Here is an 18,697-nt window from a genome sequence, read left to right on the forward strand (position 1 = left end):
ATTTATCCAGTAATTAAACAAGTATTCAGAGTGAGACATTAAATCGTTCATTCCAACATTTTTTCATAATTTTATATTAACAATTGGTGTAGTAAATGTATTATAAATACATATTATTAATTTAAATGTTTAATCATTAATTCAAATTATTCTGAACCCTATGTAGCTGGTATTGCTTTCTTCACAACCTTTAACTTACCAGTGTGAGAATATATGGTTGGCAGGTCAGGAATTGTCACTTGTCAATTGCAACAAAAATAGTTTTATTTGCACATCTTTTAGCCTTTTGCATTCACGCTATCCAGTAGGCAGTGCGCAGTCACATCCAAAGTGTGCTCTTTGTGTATATAAACTGCCTTGTGAGTACCAAATTTAGTTTGTATCAAACAACCCCGCACTGACCTCAAATATATACTATAATCCAGCCCTGTTCAGCAAATTATGAAAATTACCCACGTCTCTTTTTTTTATTTTTCCCTTACCCAGCTGCTGTTGTAGCCAATAATATAATACTGTATATTTTGAATTACAGGTCTGATGAGTGGGTTTTGAAGGGAATTTCTGATATATTTATGGCCTCTATCTAAAGAAACCTTTGAGTCAATGAGTATCACTGGATTAAGGAGGTATAGAGTAATGTGATCAACAAAATAAAGCCAATTCTTCTGTTAGAAGTAGCCATGTGGACCGGTTTATGCTCCAACATCAACTTTGTTAATACTGAACAGTTTGTCTGTTATTCTTTTTTAACTAATAGGAATTTAGGACAAGATTGTAGATGTATGAGCTAAAAGATGGGTGGAGTCCTGCTACAGCCCACCTTTCTCTGGAGGGAAAGAAAAGACAAGTAGACCCTACCTCTATCACTGCTTATTTATAAAAACTATACAAAAAAGATGATGTTCAGGAGAGGAATATAATCTGTTTTTCTTTCAGTCCAACACCCCACCTGCACTTTTTTCCATCAAACATCCCCACACATTGTCCTGGGAGTATTATTACAATGTTCCAGTGTAAAGCTCATCTGGTCATGAGGCTTATTGAAACAGAATTAGGCATGGAGTTCATGTTGCAGGTATATGAACTACAACTTCCTCATTTCAGGAAGGAAGTGGTATATTTCCTCTCAAAACCTAATTTATGGACCACCCACATTTTTATTATCCTTACGTAGCTAATTGTAAACTGTAATTATATCAGTCAAATCTCTCATCAGGTGTTTAATAAGCTCTTGAGTCTGGCCAGTTACAGCATCATCCCAGAAATATCAGTCTCACATGTGGAGCCAGATGCTAGTGTCCACCTCTGGATTCCTCAAATCCATTTCCAACGTGGTTGTGGAAGGACATTGACCCCTCATCAAAACAATGGGTATCCTTCTCAAATGCATGTGGATTTTGTTTTATTGCTTTGTTTTGTGGTATACTTGTTTCTGGTTGGTACAAGTTAATAATATTAAAATACAAATACTTATTTTTGTTAGATTAGGAGCAGTACATCAACAAGATGCACTTTCTGCCATCTGTCTCTGTGAACATGAGCTCAAATCTAAGGCTACCTTTGGCTTAACGGGACATAAAAATATATCTATAGAGCAGTGGTGGTGAACGCTGGTCCTAGAGACTTTTGCTTAATGATTGAATCATCTTCTCGAAGCTCCTGTTGATGCAAATCAGGCTTTACACCTGAAGTGGTTGTGTAAGAGTGGACTGCGAAAAGTCTGACTCCTGCTTAGCAATGCACTCTGTATGAAGCAGATTTTTGTTGCCGTCAGAGTCCTGTTTAGTATATTACCTTTGACTCAACCTCAGAGACCAGAGTGGAGTGGTAAAATTTTTTGGAAGTTTTGCCTTCCAACAGGAAAAGAAATGTTTTGGAACTTCTGAGATCCGAAGTCAGACTACACATCATCTGGCACACAGAAATATGTGGTGAGTGACCACAATGTATGGATCGATTACAGAAAGTACATAAAAACATTACGTATATACTGAAAACTTATACATGTTTTTTTTTCGTTAGGACCTATTAAAGTGACAGTGCAGGAACTGGATGGGCCATTTAACCACACATTACAGATAGAGGAGAACAGTCTGAAACATGACATTCCCTGCCACTCCAAAAAGCAGAAGGTAGGGACACCTGCCTAATATTCATGACTCCAACTGGTAGTTCCTGTAGTAGTTGTAGTAGTATAATAGTGATAGTAGGGGTGTAACGGTAAACAAATATGACTTTTCTGTGCATCGCATCAACATTGTTTTTTTTTTTTTTTTTTTTTGGGTGATCCACTGAACAAGTTGCTCTTTCATTAAATGCATTCCAGTTATAGTTTCTTGGTAATGAAGATATACCTCAGCTTATGCTTCAAACCATAGGAGCTCTTCTATAAGGTTACTACTAGGCCTAACAACTTGACCTAGGCTTAGAATTGAATTACTATTTATTTTTAAATGGATAATCAACACTCAAATTTAAGTATTAAAAATTCTAGAAAAAGTTCAGGCTCAGGATTTTTTTTGCTTTAATCCCTGGTTGTGCCACCAGAGTTGTGCTTGTGAACAGATGAGTGTTGCTCTTTTGTGAATTAAAGAATTTTGTAATGAATCTTATTAAATCTTATTTGAGTTCTATTTGCATGGTTGTACTCCATAGATTTATTTGCAAACTACTGTTTATTTAGTTGAAATTAAAGGATGCTGATTAGAGCTTTAAGTGGTGATGTTTTAAGAGGTCTTAAAATATTTTGAGATGGTCTTTATAAAGACTTAAAGTATTAAAGTAACTTTAGGAGTTCTCGTGTGTAGGTCCTGTAAAGTGATAGTTTTGAACTTTAAGTAGGTTATTTACTCAAATGTTGTTTTGGGAACTGCTAAGGAAAAAATTGGGGCCGTATTCATACTTTTGCTCTCTGGATCACTATGCCCTCCATATTCATCAGATATTACAAGTAATCCAAAGACTGAAACTTATTTCTGCTAATGCACCAGTGTTAACTATAAGTGATTTTAACAATTGTTCATTGGATAAGAGCTTAAGAGGCTTTTATCAATGTCACATGTCCAACCAGACATAACAGGACTCTAGATTTGTTATTGTTCTAGAAAGGGAGCATATAAATCTCTCCAGCAGCCCTCCCAGGGACCCCAAAAAGGCTGGGTACTCTTTACTGCCATTCGGCTCGTGAGGGCACAAATAACAGGAGGCGGCCCTCTCGCTCACTGGGGTGAACTCCCAACACATGGTGGCTAAGCTGGGGCCATAAGCAAAGCCCATACCAGCCCGCCACCTCTCACTGTGGGAAACAAGAGAGCATTGGAGAGTCCAACCCTTTCGAGGAGATGGGTTCCAGTATATAATTCCATGTTTCAGTTTCTAGAAATTAACGTAAATTTTCTGTGTGCACTATTTACGCGTATGTGTGTGGGTGTGGATAATGTATTTTTATGAGGACAGACAAGCTAACATTACAAGTTGACATAACAGCGCAATCAATTGTTAGAATTCAGTTTTAATTTGATTTAAAAAAATTTGCAATAGAAATATCTGTGAATGACAGATCCGTGAATGCTTCTATTAAACCCCATATACTAAGCTTTGCATTCTGAAAGATCGGGCTATCTGCTTGTGTGTGGAATATGGAGTTTGTGGAATGCTCTCCTTAACCAGTTGGGCAAGAGCGTTACAGCTGTTCTTGTCCATTTTACTAAAAGCCATGATTATTCTACTGTTAGTTTTATGCATATCCACTAATTCTTTTTAAAGCAATTTAGTGGCTGACAATATATTTTATTTTTAAACCTTTATTTGAATTTGACAACATAATATTGTGCTCCACAATATTTCCATAGATTAGGTCTGCATGATATTGAAACTTGCATTGTGATATTTTGTTTTTCTACAATATGTATTGCCATATAAAATGACCAGATGACATTTAGTTCTATGTGGAAAAAAAAAATGATAGTAATTTTTGTAGGAGAGTAATTTAGCATTGGAAATAAACACTGTGTTGTATTTTAAAGGCAATGTAAAATAACACTGCATAGTATTCACTGTGTAAATTACATCTAATAAATTTGTGTTAAAGCTACAAAAGTAATTTTTCTGTGTTTTGTTGTTTATGACAGCAAGGGTCATTAAATTGCTGTTTACGGTCATCCTTTTTTCTTCATTTTTTTTTACCTTTTCCTAAAAGAAGTGCAGCAGTTCATGTGCATTTGCGCTGCACCAGATGTGCATGGTGACAAATTGCAGTAGCTCTAGATTTATTTCTTTAAACGGATATCTCTTTACAGCTGTTTGCGTCAGTTGTGTGAGAAAAGAAAACGGTCTGTATAGGGGTGTTACTATTGCAAATTTGCATATCTTGCTTTGCTTTTGATGCTGTAAAGATATATCATGCAACCCTACTATTAATAAATCTCTGACAGAGACGATCAGCCTACCACTGTCTGTATTACAATTAAGCATGCCAACATCATCCATATTCAGTTAGTTTGAAGAGCTGCTGCTCATTCAGTAAATTCTTGAATATATAAATACTTGCATGAATATGAGCATTTACAGATTACATAACCTAAAATGAAAGTTTTGCACTGAGAATCATGTCACACATTAAACACACATCTGTCGATGTGTCTGACAGGATGAGCCATGTTAAACATTATGCTTATGCATTAGCTTGAAGTTTAAAGCAGTTGCATGTTTTGGGCATTAATTTTATTGATTATTTGTTGCAGCACTAAACCTAATATGATGTGCTATACGTTTTTCTTATCATAAATACCCACAGAAACTGGCATGGCTTAAACTATATAAATAAACTATACTTTCTCTGCCAGGAACAAGAAGAAGAAAATCCCTCTGATGAATGGAGAGGAAGTTGACATGGACTTGTCAGCCATGGAGTAAGTTGTTTTCATATTTTATAAATTTATCACGTACAGATTAGTGAATCTTTTGACTTTTAAATGTGAAACCTAGAAATTCAAGTACATTTGATTAACATCTGAAAAGAATGCCTTTCAGCATATTTTGTGTATTTGTGTAATTGTATAAGTAGTATATCTTCCTTTTAAACATACACACCATATTAATGTTTTGCATAAACAAGAGACGGGAGTAGCCCAGTGCCTGCGTGATTTTCTATAAACTTAAGACAGAAGTAGCTCTGGCTACAATCTTCTTTTGCAAGACGCATGCAGTTCTATTTATTAATCGCTAGAACGGCAAATGTTGTGCCTATAATGAATTCTTTATGTTGTAATGTCACAGTGCCGACTCTCCTCTGCTGTGGATTCAATTGATCCGGACATGTCCATTCTACGGAAAGTGGAGTTTGAACAGGCTGATTTTATGTGGCAGTACCAGTTGGCGGTTTGAGAGGATGTGGTGGCCCAGGAGGAGGCCATCTCAGCGCTGGAAATATTTCCACACCAGCCTCACGACTTGCTCTCACTGATATTTTAGAACAAGACCAGTGTTTTTATAAAGTCCATACAGGCCTGCTTCTGTCTGGCTAAGGTAAAGCGTGCTACCTTACATACTGTTAATTTAAGTAATTATGTCACATATTTTGTAAGATGGTAATGTTTCTCATACACTACCTATTAAAAGTTTTTTTTTTTTTTTAAGAAATTAATACTTTCAATCAGATACAGTAAATTTATCAAAAGTTTAACTGTTTTCAGAATTTTAAATAAATTATTTTGATCTATTCATCAAGGAATCCTGGGTGGAAAAAAAAAAACCATTTTCAACTGCGATAAGAATAAAAAAATAAGAATAATTCTTAGCACCTCATCAGTATATTATAGAGCTTCTGCAGTTGACGTCATGCTGCTAACTCTGGCATTTTTGCAGCGCTAGAGCAGCTGTAGCCTTGGTATCAACAGTTGTAGACTGCTGTAAACCAGGCTACTTAGACCTTACAAACCATTCAACATGGTGGACCTCCCTTGGCCAGTTTTTTGCCTCTCACGCAGTTATATGTTAAGTAAAACTGTTTTAGGAAGGCTGCAGAATCCTTTTGCAGAATGCCATTTTTTTTCATGATTCTAATATTCAAATGAATTGTTTGAAATTAGATTGCTTGCCTTTTGGGAGGCATTAACTGTGTTGACCTGTGTTAGATTGCTAATTCAATGATGAGCACCTGGACTGGACCCCCAGCCATGAAGTCTCTTTTTACACGCATGTTCTGCTGCAAAAGCTGCCCAAATATTGTCAAGACCAACAACTTCATAAATTTTCAGAGCTACTTCCTGCAAAAGGTAAAATATGATCATTTTAACTATAGCCTAGTTATAGTTATTTATAAGATGTTTATTTTTAATCCTCAACAAAAAGTATTATGAACAACTGTGTAAGACTGGACTCGTAATTTGTGTCAGAAATTAAATATGTTAAACAAGCAAGCTCCTCCAAAGTAGACATGCTAGGTGTTGGCCTGGCATGTATTGGTGTCATATTGAGGTCCCACAATAAGCACTGCTCTGGTGCCTGAATATTAAATAACATTTATTGTTAGTCAATAGCGCACACACTGTAAAAAAAAAAAAAAAAAAAAAAAATCCCTGTTTTTTCAACTTGAAGTAACTTATTGCACTGCAAAAAAGTTACAAGTTACTGGGTAACAAGTAATTAAGAATAAGAATTATTCTTTTTACTTTAGCATTTATAGCAGTCTTATTGGATTATTGGAAACAAATTCCTGCCATTTTAGGCGTTTGGTATTAAGTCTGAACAAGGCCCACAACATCACCACCAAAGATCCAACTTACATCATCTGCAAACTTTTCACTTTATTCGTTGGATATATTGCAGCTTGATAGGCCAACACAGTAGGCTGTCAAAAAACCTGACACCTACTTCTATTTCAAGGAAGAGGCCAGAACACTACTGTCAGTCTTTGGCACCACAACTTTGTTGCTAGAATGACACTAAAGTAGACTTGTCTATTCATTTCATGTAGACTATGCCTGTGGCCATGGCTCTGCTCAGAGATGTTCAGAACCTTTGTCCCAAAGAGGTCCTCAACTTTATACTGGACCTCATCAAATACAATGACAACCTGGAAGAACAAGGTAATAGAGCAAAGAAAATTGGTTTGTAGAAAAGGTAGAAGGCTACATGCTACAAATGTCCCAATTGATCTAAACCTGAAAGCTCATGTCTTTATTTACATATATTACTTGCCAGAAGTAACATCATAGAACTGTTGTAATTTTGTTTTTTTTCTACTGCAGTTTTCTGATAATTACTATCGTGCTGAGCTGATTGATGCCCTGACAAATTCATTGACTCCTGCCATCAGCATTAATAATGAGGTGCGTACAGTGGACAACTTAAACACAGATGTTCGCCTGATCTTGGAGGAGATCACACGGTTTCTTAACATGGAAAAACTACTGCCGAGCTACCGTAACACCATAACTGTCAGGTGTGTTGTCTTTTACATGCATGCGATTTGTGGAAATTTAGATGGGTCTCACAATATCTCATGATATTTTTAGCCAGGACTATGTGTGTCTGTGTGTGTGTGTGAGCGTATACTGTCATTTGACCCTAACTCTCTGAAATTCTGTGTTATGTATTTAATTTTTTTTGGTTATCAAATGGAGGCACAAAACATTAGTTTGATTTATCTTTTAATTAGTAAAAAATTAAAGTTGTGCATTCATCTAACTAAAAGTAATTCTAGTAGAGATGTAACGGTATTAAATGCTTTTTTCTTTTCATTTTATTCTACATATATCACCAGTAGAACAAGAATATAAATGTTTTAGGTCAAAAGCCTTTATCAGTGTGTTAAAAATATGTAAAAATCAACAAACAAATAAAATTAGTTTATTATTATAAGTTTTTTTATTTTTTTAAATTTATTTATTCTTATTCTGTGCTATAGTTGTTTACGGGCCATCCGCATGCTACAGAAGAACGGCCACATCCCTAGTGATCCCAGCCTGTTTAAGTCCTATGCTCAGTATGGCCACTTTGTGGATGTGAGGATTGCAGCACTGGAGGCTGTAATAGACTATACCAGAGGTACACACTTCATCTTTTATCCACTAATTTTCTCTCTGTCTGTCTTTTTCTATTTTTCTATTTTCTATCAAAATTACTAAATTGCTAAATTCCCATTTAGTTGGTTTGGTATCTTTCAAGTAGTTTGCCTTTTATAGATGGCAACTGTTCTTCCCACACAAAAGATCCCATTGTCACCTTGTTCATCAATACAGCGGTAAATATCCTAGACGACATTGAAAACCGTGTATAAAAGCCGACTCTATCAATGTTTAAACCTCAAGCATGTTTAAAATGCAAATACCAGTTAATACACAGTGCCGTAGATCACTGACAAACTACTCCAATGAATCACCCGCGAAACTCAACGCATTGTGTAGCTTGTCAGTGATTTACAGCTCTCTGTGTTAACTGTAACTTTATTTGAAAACGACTGATGGAGATTTACTACTAATTAAAGAAAATACATGCATCTGTCAAGTCTACAAGACCGTAGAGTGTCCGATTAGTCATTTTAGCTTTCAGAAGATTACACAAAATCATGCTAATTAAAAAACAAGTTAAAATGTACAAAAATCAATGCCGTTCTTATTTAAAATGTATTTTTTTATAAAACTTATTTTCTAATTTTTTTCAACAAGTAATAAAAGTATGAAAAACAGTAAACAAGTTTCACCCAATTTATGTCTTTTAATTAATGAAATTTTGAACACATTTTATTAGGGGATTTACTAATAAAATGAAAGATATATTGATTATTTCACACAAAAAAAATAAATAAAGGCACAATATCTAAAGCAAACTTTTATTTTGATGGGTTGCAGTGAATACCATACCGTTTCTCTGTGTTTATGACATGATGCTGGTTTAAATTCTATAATGCACTTGAAGTGGGCGATTTTAATTTAGTCATAAAATGCCATATTGTATTAATGGATTGGTGTATCATTACAAAATTTGGTTTGTCTTGGTACCATGCCCCTGACAGTACTCGGATAGTTTTGGAGCAGTGTCACCTTGTGGTCAAGCATGATTAAATGCTGATAACTTCCGTTTCTTTATTGGTTTCCGTTACTTTATTGTAATTACAGTCTATCAATCATTGTGTTGATCTGTTTATAGATTCCAAGGATCATGCCAAGAACATTGATACCAATTATGCTATAATTGACAGAATTTTCCTGTTCGCCAAACTCAAAGTTATGGATTTTGTATAAATATGCTAAATGATTTTCATTTAATGCGTCAGCAAATTTGGTGGAGGTCATATCTCTGCATAGCTTTGACATATTGACGCCAAACTTTGTGTGTGCTTATTCACACCAAATCAACTTACCATAGTAGCAGAAATCATCATAAAATGTCTTTTATTTCTGTCATTGCAGTTGGTCTAATGTTTACTTCTATTGTGCGTGACCCCTTGATTGCAACTATATTTATTATGGTTATTATTTCAAAATAAAACCAGTAATTATAATAGAAAAAAATGATACTTTACATAAAAACTACTTTTAAAAGTAAATAAAAACACAATAGCAGTTTTTATCCTCTTTTATAGAAGACTACAGTGACATTACAGTGACACATATGACATTTATAAATAGAAAAAAATGGGATAACGTCTGATACTGGACACATTTGTTCAAGGCTTTCCAGTAAAGGGAACGGTTAAAAGAAAATAAGCAGTACTGAATATATTGTATACTATTTTAAACTTCTGTGGAACATGAAATAAACAAACTTAATTTAATCTCTGCCAGCATGCTTTCATGGCGTGAATGGTTGGTCAGTGAAGAAGAGCTTTGTAGGTTGTCAACGTCTTGTAAAATGTCCGTTCTATTAATTGGCAGTTGATAGGAGTTCCAGTGAACTACAGTGGCTTTTGGATCTGGTACAGAATGATCCAGTCCATTACATAAGGTCAGTAGTGATATCAAACATTACATCTTCAGCTATGTATTATTTGTTTGTATGTATAACTATTTTTTTTTTTATATATATAATGAAAACTTATTGTATAAATTCATGACAAATATCACTTTATTCCATAGCACCTGTTTAGTTTGAATGAGTTTTCAGTACATGAAAAAAAACATGCTTAGGAGCCCTTATAAAATGTTTTATTTTTTCTCACCCTATGTTTTATTATTAATAGTGCTGTCGATCAATAATGATAAATAATAATAAAAAAATTAACAGAGCACAGATTAATCCTGCCTTGCATTAATTAAAACTATAAATATACTTTTATGTTGTAATAATTTCACAATTATAAGTAATTTATATTAAACTTAAAACCGTTAAATGAACCCATTATTATAAATGTTATATTTAGCTGTACATATGCAAACTGTACATATCTGCCTAAAGCTTGAATTTGACATTTGGCAGGGAAACAATAATTAAATACAAAATGTGTAAATAGGATATGGTGTAATGGATTCACTAAACTGTTATATTTAAGGATTTTGAGTTGAATCTTCAGATATCCAATACTATTTAACTGCTGTTTGTTTTGTTAGATTTATTAGAGATTTTGAAAATTCTGTCCTCTTTAGGCATGAGATTCTCAGCATGCTTGCCAAGAATCCACCTTTCACCAAAGCAGCGGATTCCTTGTTGTGTAATGAAGCTTTAGTGGACCAACTATGGAAGCTGATGAACTCAGGTAGAATGCACACATTACATTTTCTTTCTGTAAGTTGTTGTGGCGCTTGTATGGACTTAATTCCTCAATTTACCAAAGTTAACAAGGCCAAATATATATATGTATATATATATATATATATATATATATATATTATACTTGACTAATGTTATGCAATTCCCCAGGTTTATCCACAGTTTTCCCAGAACTCCTTAGAAAAGTAGAATACCTTTTATGTGCAGCTAATTAAATTAAGTTCTGTTTCTCTACTGGTAAGAAACTATTGGCCTTAAACTCAAAAGAAAGTAATTCAATGTCATTACTTAACATGTTTCTAATTATTGACTTATCTGCTTTTTTTAGCAAGCACTGGCAGTGTTTTAAAAGACTCTTAAAGATCTGAAGTTGCAGTGAGCATTTTCTTGTTTTTGTTTTCTGACAGGAAGGTCTTGTTGTCTTCCCATTGTAAAAAGATTTATTGTAATAAAACACTTCACAATTCATTCTGTGTTTGCAATCACTCTTGGCAGTACAAATGCTAAGCCATTGCCAGCTGTGATGAAAGTCAGTTGTCGTATATGCGATTCAAGAACAAAGCATTTTCTCCAACTTGTAGTTCTTGTAGTTTGTATTTATTTATTTATTTTTTTATGACGTATGAAAATGGTGCTGTTGCATTAGGTTCTGTGCATAATTTGCTTTAAATCCAGTTGTTTTTTTATCCAATTTAGTCCATTTTTTTTTATCACCAAGGCTTGTTTTAGATATTAGAAATAAAAGCATTTTCTCTCTGTAATGTTTTTGGCTGGTAGTATGTTTCTGGAGAAGCACGTTTCACAGAGAGAGAAGTTACTAAGTTAACTTTTTATTGTGTGTGTGTGTGTGTGTGTGTGTGTGTATATATATATATATATATATATTCACATGTAGCAATTAACATCTGTTTCTTTCTGTTTTAGGTACTTGTCATGACTGGCGATTGCGTTGCGATGCAGTGAATCTGTATTACACTCTGTTTGGACTAACTCGACCCTCATGTTTGCCATTACCTGAGTTGGGTCTTGTGCTTAACCTGAAGGAGAAGAAAGCCGTTCTCAACCCCACCATCAAACCTGAGCAGGGCCCTGGAGGCCCAGAGGTGACTACAACCATGGCCTTTACCAGCACTGTAAACTTTCCACTTAAGTTCCTTAAGTCCTGTTGCACTTTATTTTATTTTTTATTTTATTGTTGCCTAAAATTAAAAGTAAGATGATTGGTGCATAAAGTTGAGTGCAAACACATTCACTGATTAATATAAAGATTTATGTAAACCTACATTTACTGAAGGTCATAAAAGTGCTTGAATGGAAGACAGAGAAGACCAAAAATAGGATGCTATATATATATATATAAACCTATTGAAGATTTACACATCTGAAAGCTGAATAAATAAGCTTTCCATTGATGTATGTTGTGTTAGGATAGGATGATATTTGACCGGCATATGTATATTGAGAAAATCACCTTTAAATTTGTCTAAATGAAGTGCATAGTAGTAATCAAAAATATGTTTTGATATGTTTACAGTAGGAAATTTACCAAATATCTTGATTTGTACTTAATATCCAACATGATTTGTACTTAATATCTAAGTACATTTTTGCATAAAACTATCGAAAATGTATTTCTGGCTATTGCTACAACTATACCTATACTATACTATACTATTGTTAAGGCTGGATTTGTTGTCCAAAAATGCTGTCTTGCAGATAGTCACTGAATGACTGGACAGAATTGGCAGCAAGGCTAAAGGTTTTGGACATAGCAATAGACACTATGCTGCCCAAGCATGGCCAATCATGGTTAAATGCAGATATATTAAATTTAATTCATAGTGTTATCTAGTTAAAATAAAAAAAAATAATGCTTAAAGATTAACTCAATACTTTCCCTGCAAACACTAATAAAAACCTTTTTTTTCCTTTTTAATCATTCTCAGCTGGAGGAGGAGCATGTTGTCATGGAGCCAGCATTGAGTGCTGTGATCATGGCCTCACAAGGTTTAAAGAGGAAGGCAGAGACTGCCTTAGGTTCATCCCCTGAACCCGGACAAATTATGCAAGAGGAGCCCAGTGCTAAAGCTAAAAGCAAAGTAAGCAATTTTACAAAAATACAACTACACATTTTTTTTTATTCATCAATACACATAAATGTTCTGTTAAATACAAACATGTTGAATCAAGTGATTATAATTAGGTTCATACTATGTATTTGTTGTCAAATGTTCTAAAGACTACAATTCACTGTGTAGTTATATAATCTTCACCAGTTGGAGAAATTATAACTTATTATTAAAAAAACATTACTGTACATTATATTTCTGTCAGTTTCCCACTCAGGAAGAGGAGGACATTGATATGGACACAGTTCATGACAGCCAGGCCTTCATCTACCACCACCTGAACATGTTGGAGAGACCCTCAACTCCAGGTATGACACAAATACTGCACTATTCGTACACATACACTATCATTATATAGCAAAAAGAGAATAAAAAAAGAAAATAAGACAGATTCATTCAGCTATGCGTTTCTGATTATCTCGATATTGATAGATTCTAAGACATTGATTCCATTTTTCTCTCTCATTTTTACAGGTAAAGAACCATCTTCAGTGGAACAAGCCATTTTGTCCATGCCAGGAACACCTATGCCCACACTGAGCAAAGAGAGCACATCATCTAAACATGGAGATCACCACCACCACCATCATCATCATCATGAGCACAAGAAGAAGAAGAAGAAGCACAAGCACAAACATAAACACAAACACAAGCACGAGAGCAAAGACAAAGATAAAGACAGAGACTCTCACGCCTTTAGTAACAGCCCTGCCAGTGGCCGCTCCATTCGTTCTCCATCTCTTTCTGACTGATGATGGTCTGAACATATTAAAATTTACATTGTTTTAAGAATTTCTGATGTTTTTTTTTCCTGTTTGTTTTACAAATTATTCAGTGCTGTAAAGATATTGTGATGGCATACAACAGTGTTTAGATGAGTTAATTTGAATTTTTTTGCATTTAAATAATTGATTAAAGAGTTTGTACAGAACACAAGAAAAGGTTGTTCTTCAGAATCATTTTACTACATGTAAAGCTTCCTGGTTTGTGGCCTCTGTAACCTCAAACACACTGATACTCATACTCATTTAAGTACTTTAAGTATGTAAGTACTAAACATTTCACGTTATGGGCTTTATGGTCAATTAGGCTTGATCAGTCTTTTAATAAGGTGCTTCATTTGCATCTTTAAATTTTGAATGGTCAGTTTAAATATATATGGTAATTTTTTTAAACACATCATCACTGTTCCTCTGAAACAAGTACAAATTTGAGCCATAAATAATTTTTACATGCATGCACCTTTTTGCGTTTGTTGTCTCTATTGTAGAAATTTTTCAATTATGTTTTCGTTTGCATATATATTGTAAGTAAGGAAATGTTGAGCTTTTTTTAATCAGTTTGTTACCATAAAAAGGTTTTACAAACAAATACTCAATTTGGATGATTAGGTAATTTTATTGGTCATTTCTCAAAATGCGCAGATGTATGCTTGTGATACTGGGCAACCTATCTACCAGAAACCTAATATAGAAGTCAATGGAAGGTTGTTACCATTTTCATTTTAAATGTACTCTTTCTTTCAGAACAAACACCAAAATCTAATACTGAACAATTTTCCAAATGTTATTACTGCCCTTTCATTGTGATTAAGTTTCCTGTATTTGTGGTCTGTACAAAAATAATCACTTTTTGGTTTCTTCTGTAGTTTCCCAATGTTTGTTAAAACATGCAAGTAGTATAGATAACTCAGACGTACACACCATTCATTGACATCCACCTATTTTGTTGTTCTACTTTATTATTGCTTGGGGTCCTAGACCCTTAGTTTCATTAAATGTTGTTTTTATTTTTACATGTTCAGAACATTTCCTGACTAAACTACAACACAGCAGGTGTAAAATTGAGGTTTTACCAATTTTGTCCCCAACAAAATGTTAAATAGAAATCCGAACGGAATACCGCTTGTACCGCTACAGTTTGAAATCCAATAAAGGAATCTTACTGTTAAAATAAAGCATTCGTTATTATTTTATGTGTGTGCGCGCTGTGCAAGTAAAATGAATGCCTGATAAGTGTTTTGGTACTGTTAATAAAAGGAATGGTCTGCCAGTGAATTTCGTCACTGGTTTGCCAGATGTGACGTAGTTCATGTTTCCTGGTGTGAGGGTAAAGTACAAGGGAATATAGTGCCGTAATTTGAGTACTCAGTGTAGCAGAGAGTCGGGGACCAGACACATCAACCATGCTGCAACTGAAATGGGTAAGGCAAGATGGTTTTGGTAATCGGTAACGCTTACGTTATTCTGTGAATAAACTTCTTACAAAGACTTTTTATGCATTTTTATAGATATAATTAATATAACTATAACTTTTTCTTGTTTGTTTAATTAGTACCAGAACACGGCTATAAAGGTATTTTTAGTGGCAGCTGCAAATATTTATATTCGACTGTTTGAAAATCGTTCCTCTTGGTCGCAGACGTAAAAGTTAAGTCTAATAGGCATGCTATTGCATTTTCTCGAACGTCCTGTGTTGGAATATGTGAAGTGGTGCGCATTTTACATTTCAGTCAAAAGTTAAATGAGGTGAATTTGCTTTATCTTTTACCATGTATTCTGCGATATGTGTCTTCTCTCACGGTGTGTCCGTATGCAGGTATTCTCCGTATTATATCTTTTTTCGCGGTGCCCTGAGTGTGAGGCGTATGTGGTCAGACGGTCCGGCAAGGCAGGATCATCGGATGAGTCTTTCACTGCATGTGGGTTTTTATATTGTTATACCAGAATGTGTTTATGCAAGAATATGTGTGCTCAATGTATGAATTATTATTACATTTACGCCGTGTGCAATCAATAACAAACATGAAAGTGGTTGCAGGGCAATTTACAACTTGGGTATGGGTTTAATACTAAATGTGCATTCAGTATGCTAATTAAAACGTATAAGGACATACATTTTAAAAATAGTTTTCAGTGGTATAATACTATTATCTAGAATATCTGTTTTATTATACATTGAGGGGATCACGCATCTAGGCGTAATACAATATGGAGTGTTGTTCGGAGTTGCTAGAACTACTACCTAAGGTATCTGCGTTAGCGGCCTTTTTTCTGTGGGCTGCTGTTCATAAGTGGTCTGCCATATTGGATACACAGATCAAGAATGAACTACGTAATCCAAAATAACTCAAATGCAGTTTAACTTAATTTTTGCAAATAATCTCTTCATATATATATCTCTTCATATATAATAATTTATTTATTTATTTATTTATTTTTATTTTATTTATTTTTTCATGGGGAACTCCAAATTACTTTCTTTTGATTACATATTCAAAACATTCATACATTTCATCTTGAGCAATCTGTTGAATATAATGAAAAAATTTAGGCATAACTGCTTTAAACCTTGCTTTTATCTAGATGATCGATTACACACTTTCTGGTTAATATGTTTCAGACAATAAAAAAATAGAATTTTTTTAAAGGACTTCAAATTTATGAATGTACAATAATGATGATGTGTATGAGCGCATATAATAGCTGTACTTACCTTCAGGCTATTTTACAGTTTACATTATTTGATTTGAGTTCATTTTTATGTGTATTTTTCTTGACAGTACTGCTTATATGGTCTGTTTTTATACATGAGGCCAATAGGCCTTTTCACAAAAATAGGAAATTATGTTATGATATTAGTTCCGTTATAGGTCCGCGCCTATTATGTCAGTATTCCCTTTTCTCAAATAACTCTTCTTCTGTTTTCTGTTTTGTCTGTTTTCCATGTTGTTGTTATATAATTTATAAAGAAATAACATTTTGTTGTTTGTCACTCATATGGCTGCTCAGATCACTGACTTGTGAGATCATGGACTTAATAATGGATAATGGATGGTTTTATTCTCTGTCTCCAGCAAAGCCCCTGTAAATTTGAGTCTATTATCTCAGTTTACTTAGTTATTTTCCCTCAGTCAAAGACACATTTCTTTATTAATAATAATAATAATAATAACAATAAGAAGAAGAATAGAAAAAAAAATCACACTCATAATGCGCAGCCAGCACCAAACAGACAGAATTGCAAAGCAAACTGAATTATAACTGCCTCTATTTAAAACTTTTTTTTTTTTTTTTTTTTTTTTTTTTAATGAGCCAAGCTGACAAAACAGTTAATTGTGAAATGTTCTTTGTAGAGTACAATACTTATGGGGTAGTTCAGGCATTTTCATAGGATATAATTTGTAAAACAGACTTCTGAAATTCATTCATATTAAGTATGGTCACTGTTGTCGCATGTAGGACCTGGACCTCCACATCCACCATCTTCTCAAGATTGTCTAAGAACAGCCATCTGGACAGTTGCTGCAACAATCTGTTGCCTTAACCAAAAATGTTTGCTCAATGTCAGAAGCCATCCTATGTGGTGGTGGGGTTATAGTATAAGTAGGCGTATGTTATGAACAGTGAACACCGGGGCATTTTATTCATGGCATTTTGAATTCTCAAAGATAACTCGATGAGATCCTGAGGCCCATCACCTCATGTTGCAGCATGATATTGCACAGCCCTATGCTGTAAGATCTGTACACAATTTCATGAAGCTGAAAACATCCCAGTTCTTGCATGGCCAGCATACTCACAGGACATGTCATCCTTTGAGCATGTTTGGGATGCACTTAAAAAAGATGAAAACAATCTGACTCCATGGTATAATGAAAACACACACACCCTAAAAAGAGCAGCCCAGAAAATGGAGCGCAGGTGGAGAAAAAGTAAATTAGAAGTATTTCATATTGCCTGGCGGGAGAGTATCCTGTCATACAGAAAAGCATTAAAAATTAAAAATTGCAAGATCTTTTCATCTCTTTTAGAAGAAAACAAACACAACCCCCGGTATTTATTCAATACTGTAACTAAATTAACAAATAATTAAACGTTAACAGGTGCTAACATTCCCAAGAGTATAGAAGTAATGACTTCATGAATTTCTTTACTTCTAAGATTGATACCATCAGAGATAAAATTGTAACTATGCAGCCATCAACTACAGTTTCACATCAGATAGTGAGCTTTAGATCCCCTGAGAAAAAAATTACACTCATTCTCTATTATAGGAGAAGAAGACTTATACAAACTTAGCAACATACTAAACCAGCAACATGTATTTTAGACCCTATTCCATCTAAACTATTAAAAGATTTGCTTCCAGATGTCATAGATCCTATCGGGCCTGGTTGGCTCATGGGACTCCTGAGGCAGCTGACAGGTACCGGTGGGCCAAGCGGACCGCTGGCCGGGTGGTTGTGCAGCTCAAAAACTCGGGTCTGGGAGGAGTTCAGGAAGGCCATGGAAAATGACTATCGGACGGCCTCAAAGAGGTTCTGGCAAACCGTCAGATGCCTCAGAAAAGGGAAGCAGTGCCCTGCCAACACCATATACAGTGCTGGTGGGAACCTGCTAACCTCGACTGGGGATATTGTCGGGCGGTGGAAGGAATACTTTGAGGACCTCCTCAATCCCGCCAACTCGTCTTCCACTGAGGGAGCAGAGGCCGGGGACCTGGGGGGGGACTCGACCATCACCCTGGCTGAGGTTACTGAGGTTGTTGAGAAGCTCCTCGGTGGCAAGGCACCAGGTGTGGATGAGATCCGCCCGGAGTACCTCAGGTTCCTCTGGATGTTGTAGGGCTGTCTTGGTTGACACGCCTCTGCAGCATCGCGTGGACGCGGGGGACAGTGCCTCTGGACTGGCAGACCGGGGTGGTGGTTCCTCTTTTTAAGAAGGGGACCGGAGGGTGTGCTCCAACTATAGGGGGATCACACTTCTCAGCCTCCCTGGGAAAGTCTATGCCAGGGTACTGGAGAGGAGAATCCGTCCGATAGTTGAACCTCAGCTTTAAGAGGAACAATGCTGGTT

General features: G+C 35.1%; 2 pseudogenes; both read left to right on the plus strand.

Moving 5' to 3' along the window:
* The window catches only part of LOC122360819, an 18,582-nt pseudogene extending 4,951 nt beyond the window's left edge, over positions 1-13,631 (plus strand).
* Positions 13,632-14,927: 1,296 nt separating this feature from the next.
* Positions 14,928-18,697, plus strand: part of LOC122360618 — a 55,773-nt pseudogene continuing 52,003 nt past the window's right edge.

Source organism: Puntigrus tetrazona, chromosome 16, assembly GCF_018831695.1.
Source record: "Puntigrus tetrazona isolate hp1 chromosome 16, ASM1883169v1, whole genome shotgun sequence".
NCBI lineage: Eukaryota > Metazoa > Chordata > Actinopteri > Cypriniformes > Cyprinidae > Puntigrus > Puntigrus tetrazona.